The sequence below is a fragment of the Pantherophis guttatus genome, chromosome 13, assembly GCF_059756535.1.
Source record: "Pantherophis guttatus breed Tessera chromosome 13, ASM5975653v1, whole genome shotgun sequence".
In the NCBI taxonomy this organism is placed as follows: Eukaryota; Metazoa; Chordata; class Lepidosauria; order Squamata; family Colubridae; genus Pantherophis; species Pantherophis guttatus.
The window spans coordinates 5,063,912-5,081,873 of record NC_142075.1 but is presented as its reverse complement, the minus strand read 5'-3'; the positions used below and the strand labels follow the sequence as shown (position 1 = coordinate 5,081,873).

Below are 17,962 nucleotides of genomic sequence, written 5' to 3'. Positions count from 1 at the left end.
TCTAGCCGACGGCACCCTGAGGAGGCCCTCTCTGTGGGAGCGAACTGGCCGGTGGGAGGCAATTGGTGGCAGAAGGCGGTCCCGTAAGTACCCTGGCCCTAAGCCATGGAGCGCTTTAAAGGTGGTCACCAACACCTTGAAGCGCACCCGGAAGTCCACCGGAAGCCAATGCAGCTCGCGCAGGAGAGGAGTCACATGGGAGCGCCCAGTCGCTCCCATAATCCCCCGCGCGGCCGCATTCTGCACCAGTTGGAGCCTCCGGGTGCACCCCAAGGGGAGCCCCATGTAGAGAGCGTTACAATAGTCCAGACGAGAAGTGACGAGTGCTTGAGTGACTGTGCGTAGGGAGTCCCGATCCAGAAAGGGGCGCAACTGGCGTATCAGGCGAACCTGATAAAAAGCCCCCCTGGCCACGGCCGTCAGATGCCCTTCTAAGGACAGCCGTGCATCCAGGAAGACGCCCAAGTTGCGGGCCCCTTCCGTGGGGGCCAATGATTCACCCCCAATAACCAACGATGGCGTCAGCTGGCTATACCGGGACGCCGGCAGCCACAGCCACTCGGTCTTGGAAGGGTTGAGTTGAAGCCTGTTTCTCCCCATCCAGACCCGCACGGCCTCCAGGCACTGGGACATCACTTCCAAGGCATCGTTGGGATGGTCTGGGGTGGAGATGTACAGCTGAGTATCATCAGCGTACTGATGGAACTCCACCCCAAAACCACGGATGATCTCACCCAGCGGCTTCACATAAATGTTGAACAGGAGGGGCGAGAGGACCGACCCTTGTGGCACCCCACAAACAAGGCGCCTCGGGGTCGACCGCTGCCCCCCTCTCAACACGGATTGCGACCGGTCGGAGAGATAGGAGGAGAACCACCGCAAAACGGTGCCCCCCACTCCCAGTCCCTCCAGCCGGCGCAACATGATACCATGGTCGATGGTATCAAAAGCCGCTGAGAGGTCTAACAGGACCAGGATAGAGGAGTAACCCCTATCCCGAGCCCTCCAGAGATCATCCACCAACGCGACCAATGCCGTTTCTTGGGCGTCCTCCTGGACACACGGCTGTCTTTAGAAGAGCATATGACGGCTGTGGCCAGGAGGGCTTTTTATCAGGTTCGCCTGATTCGCCAGTTGCATCCCTTTCTGGATCGGAACTCCTTACGCACGGTCACTCAGGCACTCGTCACTTCCTGCCTGGACTACTGTAATGCTCTCTACATGGGGCTCCCCTTGAGGAGCACCCGGAAGCTCCAACTGGTGCAGAATGCAGCCGTGCGGGGGATTATGACAGCGATGGGACGCTCCCATGTGACACCTCTCCTGCGCGAGCTGCATTGGCTTCCGGTGGTCTTACGGGTGCGCTTCAAAGTGTTGGTTACCACCTTTAAAGAGCTCCATGGCTTAGGGCCTGGCTACTTACGGGACCGCCTTCTGCCACTGATAGCCTCCGACTGGCCAGTACGCTCCCACAGGGTGTGTACAGGGTGCCGTCGGCCAGACAATGTCGGCTGGCGACCCCCAGCGGGAGAGCCTTCTCTGTGGCAGCACCTGCCCTCTGGAACGACCTGCCCCCGGAGATACATAGGATACCAGATCTCTGTGCTTTTCGCCGTGCCCTTAAAACTTTTTTATTTCATCAAGCTGGGCTGGCATAATCCCCCTTAGATATTTTTAGATATTTTTAACTGTAAATTGATTTTAGTTGGGGTGTTTTAAATTTATTGGGCCAAAAATTTGTTTAATTCTTTTTAAAAAAATTAAACTTTGTATTTGATGTTTTTATTCTTGGCTGTTCACCGCAGGAGAAGGGCGGTATAAAAAAATTTAAATAAATAAATAAATAAATTATTGGTATTGGTATTATTATTATTATGATTTGATTAGCCTATAGGCCATATCAACTTACAAGGTTTGAACAATTTTAATTAATTCATATGATCACAACTACCAGCACCCATCATATTTAGTAGCTTTCCTCTGTGAAACATTACATTTTTTGATTTGGTAACAGTTTTTGAGGTCCCAGGTCATGCACAGATGGCGCTTTACAGGACAAAACATTGCAAGGGGTGGAAGTTTATCTAACTTAAAACTAAGGAGAAATTTCTCCTTAGACAGTGAGACCAATTAATCAGTGGAACAATTTTCCTTCAGAAGTTGTGGGCGCTCCAACACTGGAGGTTTTCAAAAAGAAATTGGACAGCCATTTGTCTGGAATGCTATAGGGCAGTGATGGCTAACCCTTTTGCCATCGCATGCCAGGAGGGGGGGTGGGGTAACGCACGTGTGTGCCCACACCCATAACTCTATGCACCCCGTGCATGCATGCCCCCCCCCCCGCTCCTGGCATGCGATGGCCCGGTGGGCCCATTTTTCTCTCTTATCTGGCTCCAGAGCCTCTCTATGAGTCTGGGGAGGGTGAAAACAGCCTTCCCCATCTCCCCGGAGGCCCTCCGGTGGCCAGAAACGGCCCATTTCCCAACTTCCGGTTGGACAGGAAGTGACATTTTGCTGTCCCCAGCCTCCAGAGACTCCTAGAGTGGCGAGAGAGAAAAACGGGCCTTCCCCACCACCCCCTAGGCATTCCGGAGGCAGGAAACAGCCTGTTTCCCTACTTCTGGTGGGCCCAGAAGGCCCAAAAATCAGCTGGGCAGTGCGCATGAGCTGAGCTCGTGTGCCCACTGATATGGCTACGGGTGCCACCTGTGGCACACGTGCCATAGGTTCACCATCACGGCTATAGGGCCTCTGTGGGCATGTGCGGCATCGCCAGCTGCTTTTTTGGCTTCTGGCACGCACACATTCCAGACATGTATTTATGACCACTGCAGTGTCCTGGGACACATGATTATCTTTTGCGAGATTCTGACAGTCAATGGGGAAGCCAGATTCTCTTAACAACCATGTGACTAACTTAACAACTGCAGTGATCCACTGAACAACCTTAGCAAGGGAGGTCATAAAATGGGGTAAAATTCACTTAATAACCATTTTGCTTAGCAAAGGAAATTTTGGGCTCAACCGTTGTCGTTTAAGTGAGGACTGCCTGTACTCAGAGGTCTGCTGCTGAGCATCTTGAGAAGTTGAAATCTCTGCTATGATTTTGTCCTTGCGCTGATTCCTGATGTGAAACCTGCATCCCATAATATTTTTTTGCTGAAGGTCCAGCTAGCGCAGGCCATCATTGCTTGTGGACTGGAGGCCCCAAGGAAGCCACTAGCGTTTTCATACCATCAAGTAACAAACGATAATTGGAACATAAGCTATTTAACTATGCCAGCTTTATGAAAGTGGGTCATAAATGAGATGCAGAAACCGTTATAAATAATAAAATGAAATGAAATGAAATGAAATGAAATGAAATGAAATGAAACGATGGAAGCAACAAAGTAGACAATGAGAAGACAAAACCTAAATTTGATTTAAAATGCATTTAAAATTAATTAAATTTCAACTCTTTTACTTCCATTTACACAGAATTAAAATTAAATTAATTTTAGGAATCTATTATGATTCTTGGCTCCAGTTAGTAGGCTGGACCAGATCAAGCTTGCCTGACTTCGAAAAGCTGAAACTAAACAAGGATGAACTTGGCTACTATAAGGATGGGAAGCCAAGCAGAAGTCCGAGGACTCTAAGCTACCTTAAGAAGTTGGAAAGAAGCAGCCCCATAGGCAAGCCAATTCTTCATTGCTGCCAAGGGACCAATACTAGCATATAGTCATCCAGAGACAAGCTTTGAAGTTTGAGAGAAAGTGGAATATTTCTGGACATCCGTATTCTTTAGAACTATATACTTATTCTATGGAAATTAACATCAGAACAATGGAAACCTATTCTCCACACCCTATTGACTGCTAAAAGAGTTGTGTTTGAACAATAGGAAGAGAAACTTATGTCTTCAGTTACAGCGAATGCTTGACTTACAACAATTCTTTTATTGCAGTGTTTCTCAACCTTGGAAGTTGAAGTCCACCCATCTTCAAGCTACCAAGGTTGAGAAACACTGTTTTATTACATCTTCAAAGTTACAATGGCATTGAAAAAAGTGACTTATAAATGTTTTTACACTTCAACTGTTGCCGCATCCCCCTGGTCACATGATCAAAATTCAGACGCTTGGCACCTGACTCATATTTATGACGGTTGCAGTGTCCCAAAGTCATACGATCCCCTTTTTATGACCTTTTGACAAGCAAAGTCAAGGAGACTTAGCAACCATGTACTAATTGAATAACTGCAGTGATTCACTTAACAACAGTGGCAATAAAGGTTGTAAATTGGGGCAAACTCACTTAATAACTGCCTTGCTTGGGAACAGAAATTTTGGGCTCAATTATGGTTGTAAATTGAGGACTACCTGTACTCAGGGGATTGACAATCTTGTCAGCCCATAAATGTAACCCATAAGTCACTTCCTTTCAAATGTAAACTGGCATTCACAGAAATATCACTCAATTAGCATCAGGGGTGAAATCCAGCAGGTTCTGACAGAATTTCTGGCATTCACAGAAATATCACTCAATTGGCATCAGGGGTGAAATCCAGCAGGTTCTGACAGGTTCTGGAGAACCAGTAGAGGAAATTTTGAGTAGTTCAGATAACCGGCAAATGCCACCTCTGGCTGGCCCCAGAGTGGGGTGGGAATGGAGATTTTGCAATATCCTTCCCCCAGGAGTGGGGAAGGAATGGGGATTTTGCAGTATCCATCCCCTGGAGTGGGGTGGGAATGGAGATTTTGCAATATCCTTCCCCCAGGAGTGGGGAGGAAATGGGGATTTTGCAGTATCCTTCCCCTGCCATGCCTACCAAGCCACGCCCACCAAGCCACACTTGCAGAACCAGTAATAAAAAAATTTAGATTTCACCACTGGTTAGCATTCATATTAACCTTAAACAGAACAGCAGAACCAATATTTCCCTTCGCTTGGTAACACATCAAGGAAGAAATCAATATTCCTTAATTTTCTATAGTAACCCCTATTTAATACCAGAGAGATTTCATCCAACTAAAGAAAGAACTAAAGTTGAATCAAACTTGAATTTCAGCTCTCTCACCTTCGGTATGCTCTGAATCCCTCGTAGCTACGGATTGGCCAAATTCAGCGTCTTCATGGATAGGCAGAAGGAAGAACCATGATCCAAAAGATGTTCATTGGAAGCTGCAACGAGATAATTGCAGGTATAGCTCAACAAATGAGGAAGAGTCAGAGGGATTAAGAAACAAAAGTTCTAGGAAAACACACCTGTCTGAATCAGATATGCTTAGTGTTTGGGAATTCCAGGGTACCAGACCAACCATTTGGGGAAGGGCAGAATTGGGGAAGATGTGTCTTAAATGGTCAACTGTAATCAGCCTCCAGACCAGGGGTGAAATGCTCCCAGTTCGGACTGGATTGCCCGATCCAGTATCAATGGTGGCAGATGGTTCAGAGAACCAGTAGCCAAAATCCCTGCTCTCCCCCCCTCCAATGCCCAGCTGTGCCACACGATCATCAGAGGCTAATTAATCCTTCCATCACCCCCACCATCCTGCCAGAATCAATGAAGCTTCTCGGATAAGAAGCAAAACATCTTCTTCCTTAAGGGGAAAAAAAAAGTCAGCCCAATTCCCTTTGGAAAAAGTAGCTTTGAGACCCAAGGATCAGACTTTTAAGACTTTAAACAACAGATTCCAAATGCAAGAAAACTGTTCAGCATTCCTTGCTGCATGTAATGGAAACAGACCAGCGCATAAGGGAAGAGTGAAATTCGTTCAGTTGAACAAATCCTATTTTCAAGGGTGATTTTTTTTTTTTTTGCAATGTATCCCCAAATTGTGTTTCTGATCATTTATTTCAAAGCACGTACGCCTTATTTCCTTTTCATGTGGTGGACTTCACGAGAACTTAGGAGGGATTCTCACTTGCTTTCCATTCCGTCGGGGTGCGGACGGCCTCACTCGCCGAATGCACAACATATGCTCCCCATGTTCTCCTGACAGCCTTTTCCCTCGGAAATCCATTTTTCCCTGATTGCTTTTATGACACCTCTTTCGAGCGCTGCCAAATACAATGTCTCAACGTTGTAGTAATATTAGTTTTTACTCGCAGGATGTCACAAGGGAAAGGAAGTACACAGTGCTTTAAAAAGCAGGAAAAACCACTGTATTTTTCTACGAGCCCCGTGGAACTGCCTCCAAGAAATTAATTCAATGAACTGCTTGGGTTCCTCTTCACACAGTTATGAAATTTGCTGGAGAACCGGCAAAGCATCAAGAAGTGAGAACACCCCAGAGGGCCCAATCTATCCAAAATCCCCATCGGCAGAAAAGAACTGGATTGTTTTCCAAGGGATAATGAATGTCTGGAAATGTATATATCAATGTATATCAATATATCAAGGTATATTGAATTTGTGAGTGTAATATAGGTTTACTAAATATATGTATAGCTGTTTAGGAAGTAAAATACTGTATACTTGATATATAATGAAATAGGAGATAAGTAAATTTGTATATAGATTAAGGAATATATTACTTATTAACTTGAATTTGGCGCAAATGTTAGAAACCAGAGACGCTGAGCAATGTCCATTGTTTTACTTTTAAAATTAATCAAATGTTTTTTTTTTTTTAAAAAAAGAACTGGATTGTTTTCATAAAAACCTGAGCAGGTGGGCAAAATGAAGGAATGAAAATTTGATCTCCGTGCTCATCTGGAGATGAAAAAAATGACCCCAGAAGAAAGACCAGAGCCAACAGAATTTGCAAAGCAGGGCTTGCTTGCAACAAAAACTCTACGGTTGTTCTGGATCATACAGGCAATCCTCGACTTAAAACCATTCATTTAATGACCATTCTAAGTTACAGCAGCACTTGTCTCGTCTCGTGTCAGAAACGTACGAAGTAGAAAAGGGGAAATTATTAATTTAATATTTTTAAATGTTTAACTCTTTAAAAATATACCATAAATTTCTATCATTCTACCCAGGACCAGGCCACATTAATGTCAGAGATATTTCTAACCCTCAATATTTGAGGGGCTGCCACAGAGAGGAGAAAGGGGGTCAAGCTATTTTTCAAAGCACCTGAAGGCCAGACAAGGAATTATGGAAGGAAACTGATCAAGGAGAGATTCAACCTGGAAATAAAGAGGAATTTTATGACAGTGAGAACAATCAACCCATGGAACAGAAGTTGCCTTCAGAAGTTGTGGGAGCTTCATCACTGGAGGCTTTCAAGAAGAGACTGGACTGCCATCTGTCAGAAATGGTCTAGGGCAGTGAAGGCTAACCTTTTTGCCGTCGCGTGCCAAAAGTGGGGGTCGCGTGGGGAGAGTCATGTGCGTGCGTACCCACACCCATAATTCAGTGCACCCCACCCCCACACATACATGCGTGACCCCCCCGTGCTTCCCCTGCTTTTGACATGTGATGGCACGGTAGGCCTGGTAGGCCCATTTTTGCCCTCCCCAGGCTCCAGAGGCTTTCTAGGAGCTTGGGGAGGGCGAAAACGCCTTCCCCACCACCCTGGAGGCCCTCTGGAGGCCAGAAACGGTCCGTTCCCCAACTTCCGATGGGCCCGGAAGGCCCGAAAATCAGGTGGCCAGCACACGCATGAGCGCTGGAGCTGAGCTAGGGCAACGCTCGTGTGCCCACATATATGGCTCCACGTGCCACATGTGGCACGCGTGCCATAGGTTCGCCATCATGGGTCTAGGGTCTCCTGCTTGGGCGGGGTGGGGTGGGTGTTGGACTAGATGATCTACAAGCCCCTTCCAACTCTGATATAATCTGTTAAATATGTTATCTGTTACCAGCAAGTCATTCTGTGTGGCAATTTGGCCCCAGAGGGGACTCTAAACGAACAACGCTGAAAAATGTGGCTTATGACTGTTTTTCACAGTTAAGACTGTTGCAGCAGCCCCATTGGTTACATGATCAAAATTCAGACTCCTGTCAACTGACATGTATTTATGACGGTTGCAGTGTCTCTGGGTCACGCAATCACCTTTTGTGATCCTCTGACCAGCAAAGTTGTTGTTGTTGTTGTTGTTGTTGTTGTTGTTGTTGTTGTTGTTGTTGTTAATTGAATTTCTATACCGCCCTTCTCCCGAAGGACTCAGGGCGGTGAACAGATTAAGATTTCATATACATATAATTTTTTATTTTTATTTTTTTTATAAACAGTAAATAATAAATTGAGTCAACTTGGTGTATCTGCTAAGACCTTGGCATAGAGTTTAGATGTTTATGCTAGCCCTGCTTGTTGAAACAGAAAGGTCTTCAGGGCACGTCGGAAAGTGCGAAGATCTGGGATTATTCGTATTCCAGGGGGTATTTTGTTCCAAAGAGTAGGTGCCCCCACAGAGAAGGCTCTCTCCCTTGGAACTACTAGATGACATTGTTTTAATGATGGTACTATGAGTAGGCCTACTCTGTGAGAGCGTATTGGTTGGTGGGAGGTTATCGGTTGCAGCAGGTGGTCTCGTAAGTACTCAGGTCCTAAGCCATGGAGCACTTTAAAGGTAAGAACCAACACCTTGAAGCACACTCGGAAGGCCACTGGAAGCCAGGGCAGCTCGCGTAGAAGAGGTGTTACATGTGAGCGCCATGTTGCTCCCATAATTGCTCGCGCGGCCGCATTCTGGACCAGTTGGAGCTTCCGGGTGCACTTCAAGGGGAGCCCCACGTAGAGAGCATTGCAGTAGTCAAGTCAGGAAATGAAAGTTAATGGGGAAGCCAGATTCACTTAACAACCATATTACTCACTTAAGAACTGAAATGATTCACTTAACAACTATGGCAAGAGAGTTCGTAAAATGGAGCCAAATTCATTTAACAACTTAAAAATAGAAATTTGGGGCTCAATTGAGGTTGCAAGTCAAGGACTAGATGTATCTCCCTTCGCCTGCATCTACTACTAAGTCTACGCTTACCATCATCTCTATCAGGGGGGAAATTCACTTACCTTCCCTACCGGTTTGTAAATGTGCATTTGCCGTCGTCTGCACATGTGCAAAGCCTTCTGCGTATGCACAGAGGCTGAAAATCATCGCAAAAAAGGGACGTCACGCGGGTGGGCGGGGCTTTGTGCAGTTGGCCCTGCCGGATCGCGCGATCCAGATAGAACCGGCTGAATTTCACCCCTGATCTGAGGAGCATTTCCCCTCATTCTGACTGTTTCAAACTGAGGAGCAGCCACAATGGGGCTACTACCACTATCTCGAGATCAGAAGGAGCTGGTTCAGAGTGCAGTGGAAGAGGGGAATACGTAAGGCAACAAGCTGTACTTCACTGGGCATGGCCTTTTCCAAGGGAAAGATGGTTTGTGGACATTCAACAATTCAACAGAGATCAACAGGGCGGCCTCCCTGTTGATCTCTGGTGGAATGGGGCTGTCAACCCTGAAGCTGAGCTGACCGAAGCCATCTTGGAGCTTCAGTGTTGCCACACTGAAGCTGAGGGTCAGGGAGGGGGGATTAGAGATAGCTGGGGTTTTGTAACCAAAATAAAATACTTTCTCTTGGGAACCAAGGACATTCTCACACCTGGTCAGAGGAAGGAGGAGTGATGTCACCAGGCAACCAGACAGCACCTTGATTGGACCATGTGACTTTTGGATTGTACCTACCTCGGAGTTTTGTTTGCTGTGGGTATGTTACTTGGAACCCTGACATTGGCTACTCTTCAGAATCCAATAGTGACAACCCCCACATTGGGTGAAGGATGTGCAGCATCTATTGGGCGTTTGAAAGTTATTATTGGACGTTCATTCCTCAGATGAACTGATTTGGTAAACCTAGCCATTAGCTTTTTTTTTTTTTTTTAAATTTGATTTATATGCCGCCCTTCTCCGGAGACTCAGGGCGGCTTACAATGTGCTCAGCAATAGCCTTCATCCTTTTGTATATTTATACAAAGTCAGCTTATTGCCCCCACAATCTGGGTCCTCAATTTACCTACCTTAGAAAGGATGGAAGGCTGAGTCAACCTTGAGCCTGGTGAGATTTGAACTTGCAGTAATTGCAGGCAGCTGTGTTAATAACAGGGTGCGTATACCACTGTACTATCAAGGCTTTGACCCAATCCTTCTTAAAATGCCTTCCTTCTCCATAATTGGAGTACATAGATGAGTTTTGCTCCCTTCTGGTCTCCCATTCCTGCTACATGTGGCAGGCAGGCAGGTTTAACTGGGGGAGTTGTTCTCTGTCAAATAGACTCTGGGACCTGTCACCCACCACTACCTGTCCAGAGGCAGCAGAAGAGGCTCCCTCAACCAGGGCATCCCGCAACCTCCACAACTGAAGGTACCCCACTGTAGGAAGCAGCAACCCAAATTCATAAGGTGTGTGAGCTGCTCAAAACCTCCAGGGTGGTTCATTCAGAAGTTTAACCTTAAATGCTGTTAATGTAGCTTGCTCAGGTTCCATCTGGGATTCGTAAGAGCTAAAAAGAGGGGTGGGAGGGCTATGGAGGAAACAGTAACCAGTTTGGGATGTTGTAGTACCTGGATGCCTCATGCAGCCATCATGTACCCAACAACCTCTCTCTTAGCTTGGCTTTGCTCCCACTCTAACTGGATAGATGGATGGATGGACATGATTGACAGATACTGTAAATGATAGCGAGAGCAGTGATGGATGGATGGATGGATGGATGGATAGATAAATAATGCTTGATAGAGAGGATAGATAGATAGATAGATAGATAGATAGATAGATAGATAGATAGATAGATATAATAGGTAGGTAGGTAGATAAGATAGATAAGATAGATAAGATAGATAGAGATAGAGATAGATAATAGAGATAGATAAATAGATAGATAGATATAGATAATACATAGGTAGGTAGGTAGGTAGGTAGGGAGGTAAGTAGGTAGGTAGGTAGAAAAAAGAAAGAAAGAAAGAAAGAAAGAAAGAAAGAAAGAAAGAAAGAAAGAAAGAAAGAAAGAAAGAAAGAAAGAAAGAAAGAAAGAAAATTGATGATGGATGATGGATGGGTTAATGGGATAGCTACCTAGCTAGACAGACAGACAGACTAGATAGATGGATCTAGATGGTAGGTGATAGATGGATAGATGGATGGATAGACAGATAGATATAGACAGGGAGAAAGACAGGTACAGCGAATGAACACTGGTTTCAAAAATCATGTTTCTTGTCAAGAATTCAAGAAAAAAATTGTACAAATAAATACAAAGCAGCTCAACTTTGTATTACTTTCAAACGCCATATTATTTCAACACCGTCTTTCTTTTCAACAATCTCTGAAATTCGGCGCTCCTATTGTCTGGGTATTTGAACTGCCAGTCACGGCACAAAAAACTACTAATTCTATACTTGGGCTTGTTTTTAGATTACGTTCCAGAGGAAAGGGGAACTGAAGGGAGGCGGGTCAGATGCGAGCTCCGAATCTGAGCTTTTAAAGAAAACAAAGAAATAAATAGTCCAGCCAAAGGCAATCGACAGGCTGTGGATCTGCTGTAGTATTACGGCAACCTGGGTACAATCCACTTTGAGTTTTGAGATCAAAGTTAATTTGATTCCCTTGCTTAAATGTCAGCGAAGAGACCGTGTTGATCTTCTTCAAATCCCACAACCGGCATTACCTCAGGAACAGAAGAGACGCAAAAGAGAAAACCAAAAGAATTTCCAAAGCAGGAAGGGACCAGTAATCCTTGATTTACAACCCTAATTGACCCTGGCAATGACAGTCCTAAGTCACGATGGTCGTAAAGCAAGTCATCAAGTGACCAACCCAATTTTACGATTTTTGGGGGGAGGATGTCTTTTAAACAAACCCATTGTTCGCCATAGTTTTTGTCAGAAACTGGAAATAAACTCTAGTTTCTGCCGAAAACGTTGTAAATGCAAGCTGCTTATTGAGCACCCAAAATGCAGTTCACATGATCTCAGAGAAGTGGGCGGGCAGCCATGGGCCTTCAGAATAAGGTCATAAGTATCTTTGGGGGGGGTCATTTGTAAATTGAGGACTACCTGGAGTTGTTGGCATTAGCAAAATTAGAAGACCCTTTAAAGATATCACTGAGTTCATGGGATGATGCCGTAGTGAGCTGTGGTGGCGCAGTGGTCAAAGGGCAGTACTGCAGGCTACTTCTGCTGACTGCCGGCTGCCTGCAATTTGCCAGTTCGAATCTCACCAGGCTCAAGGTTGACTCAGCCTTCCATCCTTCCGAGGTGGGTAAACTGAGGACCCGGATTGTTGGGGGCAAGAGGCTGACTCTGTAAACCACTTAGAGAGGGTCTGTAAAGCACCGTGAAGCGGTATGTAAGTCTAAGTGCTATTGCCATGACACCTTAATTTTAATGAAAAAAGAACAATGAGGAAAGGTCCATCACAACAGTGAGGTTATGTGACCGCACTCACTTTGGAAGTGGGTCCATTTTCCCAGAAGAAAATAAAGCAGAAGCAAATTGAGTTGATGGAGGACATCATATTATCTGAGGGGTCCCTGGTGCTCTCTGAGCTTGGTTGTTTTCTTGTAGATGTTTCAGTACCCAATAAGGTAACATCATCAGTGCTAAAAGGGCGCGGGATGTGCAGAGAGGAAGAGGAGGGGGACTATGGGGCCCCTGGTGCTCTCTGACCTTGGTTGTTTTTTTGCAGATGTTTTGTTACCCAAACTAGGTCAGATCATCAATGCCAGGAGGGAGTGGGATTTGAGCTGATGGAATTACCTGAAATTCCATTACCTGAAAACAACTAAGCTTAGACAGCACCAAGGACCCCATAGTCATCCTCCTCCTCCTCCTTTTCCTCCTCCTCTCTGCATACCCCATTCCCTTGTAGTACTGATAGAGTTATTTATTTGGGTAATGAAATGTCTCCATGAAAACAACCAAGGTCAGAGAACACTAAGGACTCCACGTTTCAACCCAGTCGTTGGGTTGTCCAGTCCACAGTCATTGTCCTCCTCCTCCTCTTCCTCCTCCTCCTCTTCTTCCTCTTCCTCCTCCTCCTCTCCCCACACACCTTCTAATACTGATGATGTTACCTAGTTGGATAATGAAACATCTGTAAGGAAACAACCAAGCTGAGAGCGCACCAAGGACCCCTCATTTCAACCCTGAGCTACAAATATTGCTTAGCGCATTGCATAGCGCATTGTAAGCCACCCTGAGTCTCCGGAGAAGGGCGGCATATAAATCAAATTAAAAAAAAATATCCTCCTTTATTGGTACCATATTATCTCTAACAATATTTTGTGAGCGTGCCCACATTCTCCAGACCCTTGGATGGGCGGGCATACTTGCTGGAGTATCTCTAATGCTATTAGAATGAACAGAGTGGCCTCTGATTAACGTCAGGATGAAAATCTTCCGATCTTTAAAGAGGGGATTTGCATGATAAATCAAAGTTTTGGTTTTTAAGTCTCCGAAGCGCACACAAAGAAAAGATTTATTATTATTATTATTAATCCACACCACTCAGATCAATGGCTAAATACTTGAAGCAACTACTCCTGAGCGGTTCAGCTACCAGTGACGTGGGTTTTTCCTGTCCCCAAACACCATGGGAGACTCTGGGCACGAGCAAAGCCTGAAGGGGGATAAGAGGTATAATGCTTTATTTTCGACTCTGACTTTTAATGCTAATTAATTCACGAGACTCAAGTATTCCCAAGCCTGTAATTTAAATCAGATCATAATATCTGATGTTAAACCATTTAATGAAATATGGGAACCGAGATTATTTCACAGTCAGAGCGAGGCGCACAATTCCCCTCTCCTGTTTTCAGAGACAAAGGGGCTAAGGGACATCTGCAGATATGAGGAAATATTAAAAGCAAAGCAAAATTGGAAAAATAACAACCAACCAAGCCACAATGTTGTGTAAAATTACTCCAGACATCCAACCTCATATAAATCAAATCAAACCACTCCCCACCACCACTGCGGAGTAGGAGAAAAAAAGAAGAAATCTTGCGTAAATTGGATGAATTTTATACGGCAACTCACTGCACAAGTTTCAATGGCAACATTGCCTATTTTTCTCTCTGTCAATCTGTTAGTTGAATTCACTTTTTTATTACCTGATGTTTACTTTCTTTTAGAGTACAATTACTCTTTGAAGACTCTGTGTAACATTTCAAAAATGGCAATCAAATATGCAAGAAGAATTAACCGTTCAAGAAAAGGCTTGATGCGATTCTCAATAAAGAGAAGCTTATATATTTTCAGCACTAGGTACAGGCAAAAGACAGTGAAAAATATTATTATGCGGAGGAGGAGGAGGAGGAGGAGATCAGCAAGAAAGTAACAAATAGATAAGTGCAACGATAGGATTTGTGAAGAGAGCATAGTACCAGAAGAAGAGCTGCTACCAAGGCACCATTCAGATAAACGTGGATTGATCCAGGACAAAAAAAAAACCCCCAATAAGTTGAGAAAACATCTCACACAAGCATGTTCAGAGTTCTGTTGCTGTAGCTATTACAATAAAAGCACTCCTGACTATACACGTGGTCGATAATTTACAATCATTTGTTTAGCAACCATTCAAAGTTACAACCTGTGGTGACTCCCCTGGATGCTTCCCCAGATACCTCTCCAGATGTCCTCAGTTAGGGAAGAGGATGAACCAGTCCCAGGCACGTCAGGAGGGGAGTTGGTCAATGGCTCACAGCAGCCATCTGAGAGGGATTTGGCTGAAGGGCAGCTGCATCAGGACAGCCCTGAGGCTCCAGATGGAGAAAGCCTGCGGCTGCAGCCAATCAGTGATGAGGAAGAGGAACTGTTGTGATCTAAGCTTCCTCTAGGGCAGTGTTTCTCAACCTTGGTAGCTTGAAAATGGGTGGACCTCAACTCCCAGAATCCCCCAGCCAGCAGCGCTGGCTGGGGGATTCTGGGAGTTGAGGTCCACCCATCTTCAAGCTACCAAGGTTGAGAAACACTGCTCTAGGGCTTCCTGAGTCAGTAAAACACAGGAGTAATCCCAAAAACCTCTTTTATTGCAACAGCTGTGAATTACGTTCATTCACAGCTGAGTCCCAATTAGTTGCAAAAAGTCATTCAGGAGAAGTCCTTTGGGATAATCACCCACCTTTATCTCCCTTGACACACTGCCAAAGACCTACTTGGCAAAGCCACACGGAGTCCAGAATCAAACAGAGATGCCGACTGGGAACAGAATTAACAACATTGCTTTCCTGCAAAGGGCCCACGTGCCTTTGCTCCTCTTTTAAGCCTTATGGGAGGAGCCAATCATCTCCAGGCCTTACTCCCGAGTGGTCCCCTTTGTTTTAACTGTTCTTGCCTCCTGGCAGCTCAGCGCATGTGTGCACTATGAACAGGCTCCTCCTGTTCCTCTGCCTCTCTGATGTCCGACTCTGGAGGCTCCAGAGTCCATGCATAACTCCCAGATGGCCCTGGCCCCATCTCTGCCTCCGATGCAGAGCCCTCCTCCGAGCCTTCCCCAGACTCCAGGACTGGCCCATGTTCCTCCCCAGCCTCCTCACAGGCTGCTGGCGGACCACAACAGGAACTGCCTTCTGCACCTGATCCCAGAACACGTAGGGCAGAGAAAAGGCAGGAGCAGCAAAGGTCATCCCGATTATTCATGAGGAGGCAGCCTCGCCCCTCTTGATGGGCTGCACCAGAAGCTGGCTATTTAGCAATGCAGACAGATGGACAGGATGCTGAGAACGTGTTCATTTTTTAGCTGTGTGTTTCCTGGTTGTTGTGATTCCTGCCTCCCTTTGGATTGACATCATACCTTGACCTGGATCGTGCCTTGGAAACTCTGGACTTTTCTTGCCTCGCGAACCCTCTTGTATTGTGGATTGAATTTTATTTATCGTTTAGGAACCTTTCAAGTGCCTTGTGGACTCTTTGGCCATTGCTCTGTGGACTAGCATTGGTCTGCTTGTGGCTGGACTTAATTAGGACAGTTCTGGGTTTTTGGCAGGGTGGATAAAAATCAATGATTTTTTTTTATTTAAATCGGATTTTTTTGATTTTTATCGAATTTATTTTAATAAAAAACTTTTGGGGTAAAAATCTATCGTAAGATAGTTTTCTATTTAAGATACATAAATAATTTAGTTTATTCAGCATGAAATGGAGCTTAGTTATGTAGCAGGAGGCTGTATATTCTGCAACACTGGGACTATCGGTGAGTCAACAGTGGGTCAAAGGAGTAGCAGAGATGACAGTTGCTCTTTAAAAATTATGATTTAAATCGAGTTGATTTAAATCAAGCCTTTTTACTTGGTAGTACAGTAGGGCCTTGGTAGTACAGTGGTCTAAAGCACCCTGTTATTAACACAGCTGCCTGCAATTACTGCAGGTTTGAATCTCTCCAAGGCTCAAGGTTGACTCAGCCTTCCATCCTTTCTAAGGTAGGTGAAATGAAGACCCAGTTTGTGGGGGCAATAAGCTCACTTTGTATAAATATACAAAAGTATGAAGGCTATTGCTGAGCACATTGTAAGCCGCCCTGAGTCTCCGGAGAAGGGCGGCATATAAATCAAATTAAAAAAAAAAATCATGACAAATCAACTTGATTTAAATCAAATCCACCCTGGTTTTTGGTGAAGGGAATTGCTGGGGAATATTAATAAAACCCCTAAATCACCATTATGTGTGTGTGAGAGTGAGCAGGACAGCACACAACAGCACTAAAAAAGTGTGACTTGCAACCAATCCTTGCACTTATGACCATTGCTGTATCCCCACGGTCATATCATCCAAATTTAAGCACTTTGTAACTGACAAGTATTTACAATGGCTGCAGCATTCTGGGGTCCTGTGAGCTCCATTTGTGACGTTCCCAAGAAAAAGTCTCCTTTTCCCTACCCCAATCCTAGTAGGGTAGCCTTCTACTAGAATAAATACAATACCTCTTCAGGTATTGACTTCAGGTATTGATCCTTGACTCACAATCACTTGTTTAATGACCATTCAAAGTTAACAACAGCACTGAAAAAGGTGACTGATGATCAATCCTTGCACTTACAACTCTCACAGCCTCCCTAGTTACGTGATCAAAATTTGGACAATCGGCAATCGGCATCAAGAAGCAACGGGTGGAAACTAATCAAGGACAGACGCAACTTAGAACTAAGAAGAAATTTCCTGACACTGAGAGTGGAACAAATTGCCTCCAGAAGTTGTGAATTCTCCAACACCGGACGTTTTTAAGAAGAGATTGGACTACTATTTGTCTGAAATAGTTTAGGGGTTTCCGCCTGAGCATGGGGTTGGACTAGAAGACCTCCAAGGTCCCTTCCAACCCTGTTATTCTATTCTATTCTATTCTATTCTATTCTATTCTATTCTATTCTATTCTATTCTATTCTACTCTACTCTACTCTACTCTACTCTACTCTATCCTATATTCTATTCCATTCCATTCCATTCCATTCTTATTGAGGATAAAACTGTTCGGTTTTAAATTTCCTACATAGAATAAGTCAAAAGAACAAAAGCCAAACATGTATCAATGTATTTATGATGGTTGCAAAGTCCTGGGGTCACATGTTTGCTATTTCCACCCAGTTTCTGACAGGGAAGAATCGTTGGGGAAGCTGGATTCACTTAACAATCAAATGATTCACTTAACAACTCTGGAAAGAAGATTGTAAAAAAGGCATGGCTCACTTAAGAACCAATTTAGCAGTGGAAATTCTGCTCTCGATTGTGGTCATACGTTGACCGTTACCTGGCTACTAATTCTTATAAAATGCCTTCCTATGTCCAAAGAAAACAGTTGGTATTTAAATATAAATCAGAATAGTTAGCAGCTCTGGCATAAAATCAGAACAGTTCAGTTTAAAGCCAGAGAGGCCCTCACCCTGCTTGTTTTTATTATCCAGTTTTGGTCACCACACTATAAAAAAGATGCTGAGACTCTAGAAAGAGTGCAGAGAAGAGCAACCAGGATGATTAGGGGACTGGAAGCTGAAACATACGATGAACTGTTGCAGGAACTGGGCATGTCTAGTCTAGTGAAGA

General features: G+C 44.7%; 1 protein-coding gene across 4 annotated transcripts in view; it reads right to left on the bottom strand.

Annotated features, from left to right (window-relative positions):
* MEGF11 (multiple EGF like domains 11) overlaps nucleotides 1-17,962 on the bottom strand; it is a 726,402-nt gene that overhangs the window by 530,845 nt on the left and 177,595 nt on the right. For all 4 annotated transcript variants that reach the window (XR_015729726.1, XM_060694754.2, XM_087877753.1 and 1 more), the window contains exon 2: nucleotides 5,062-5,165. The gene's annotated coding sequence lies outside the window, so the exon portion shown is untranslated. The remainder of the gene's footprint in view (nucleotides 1-5,061; nucleotides 5,166-17,962) is intronic.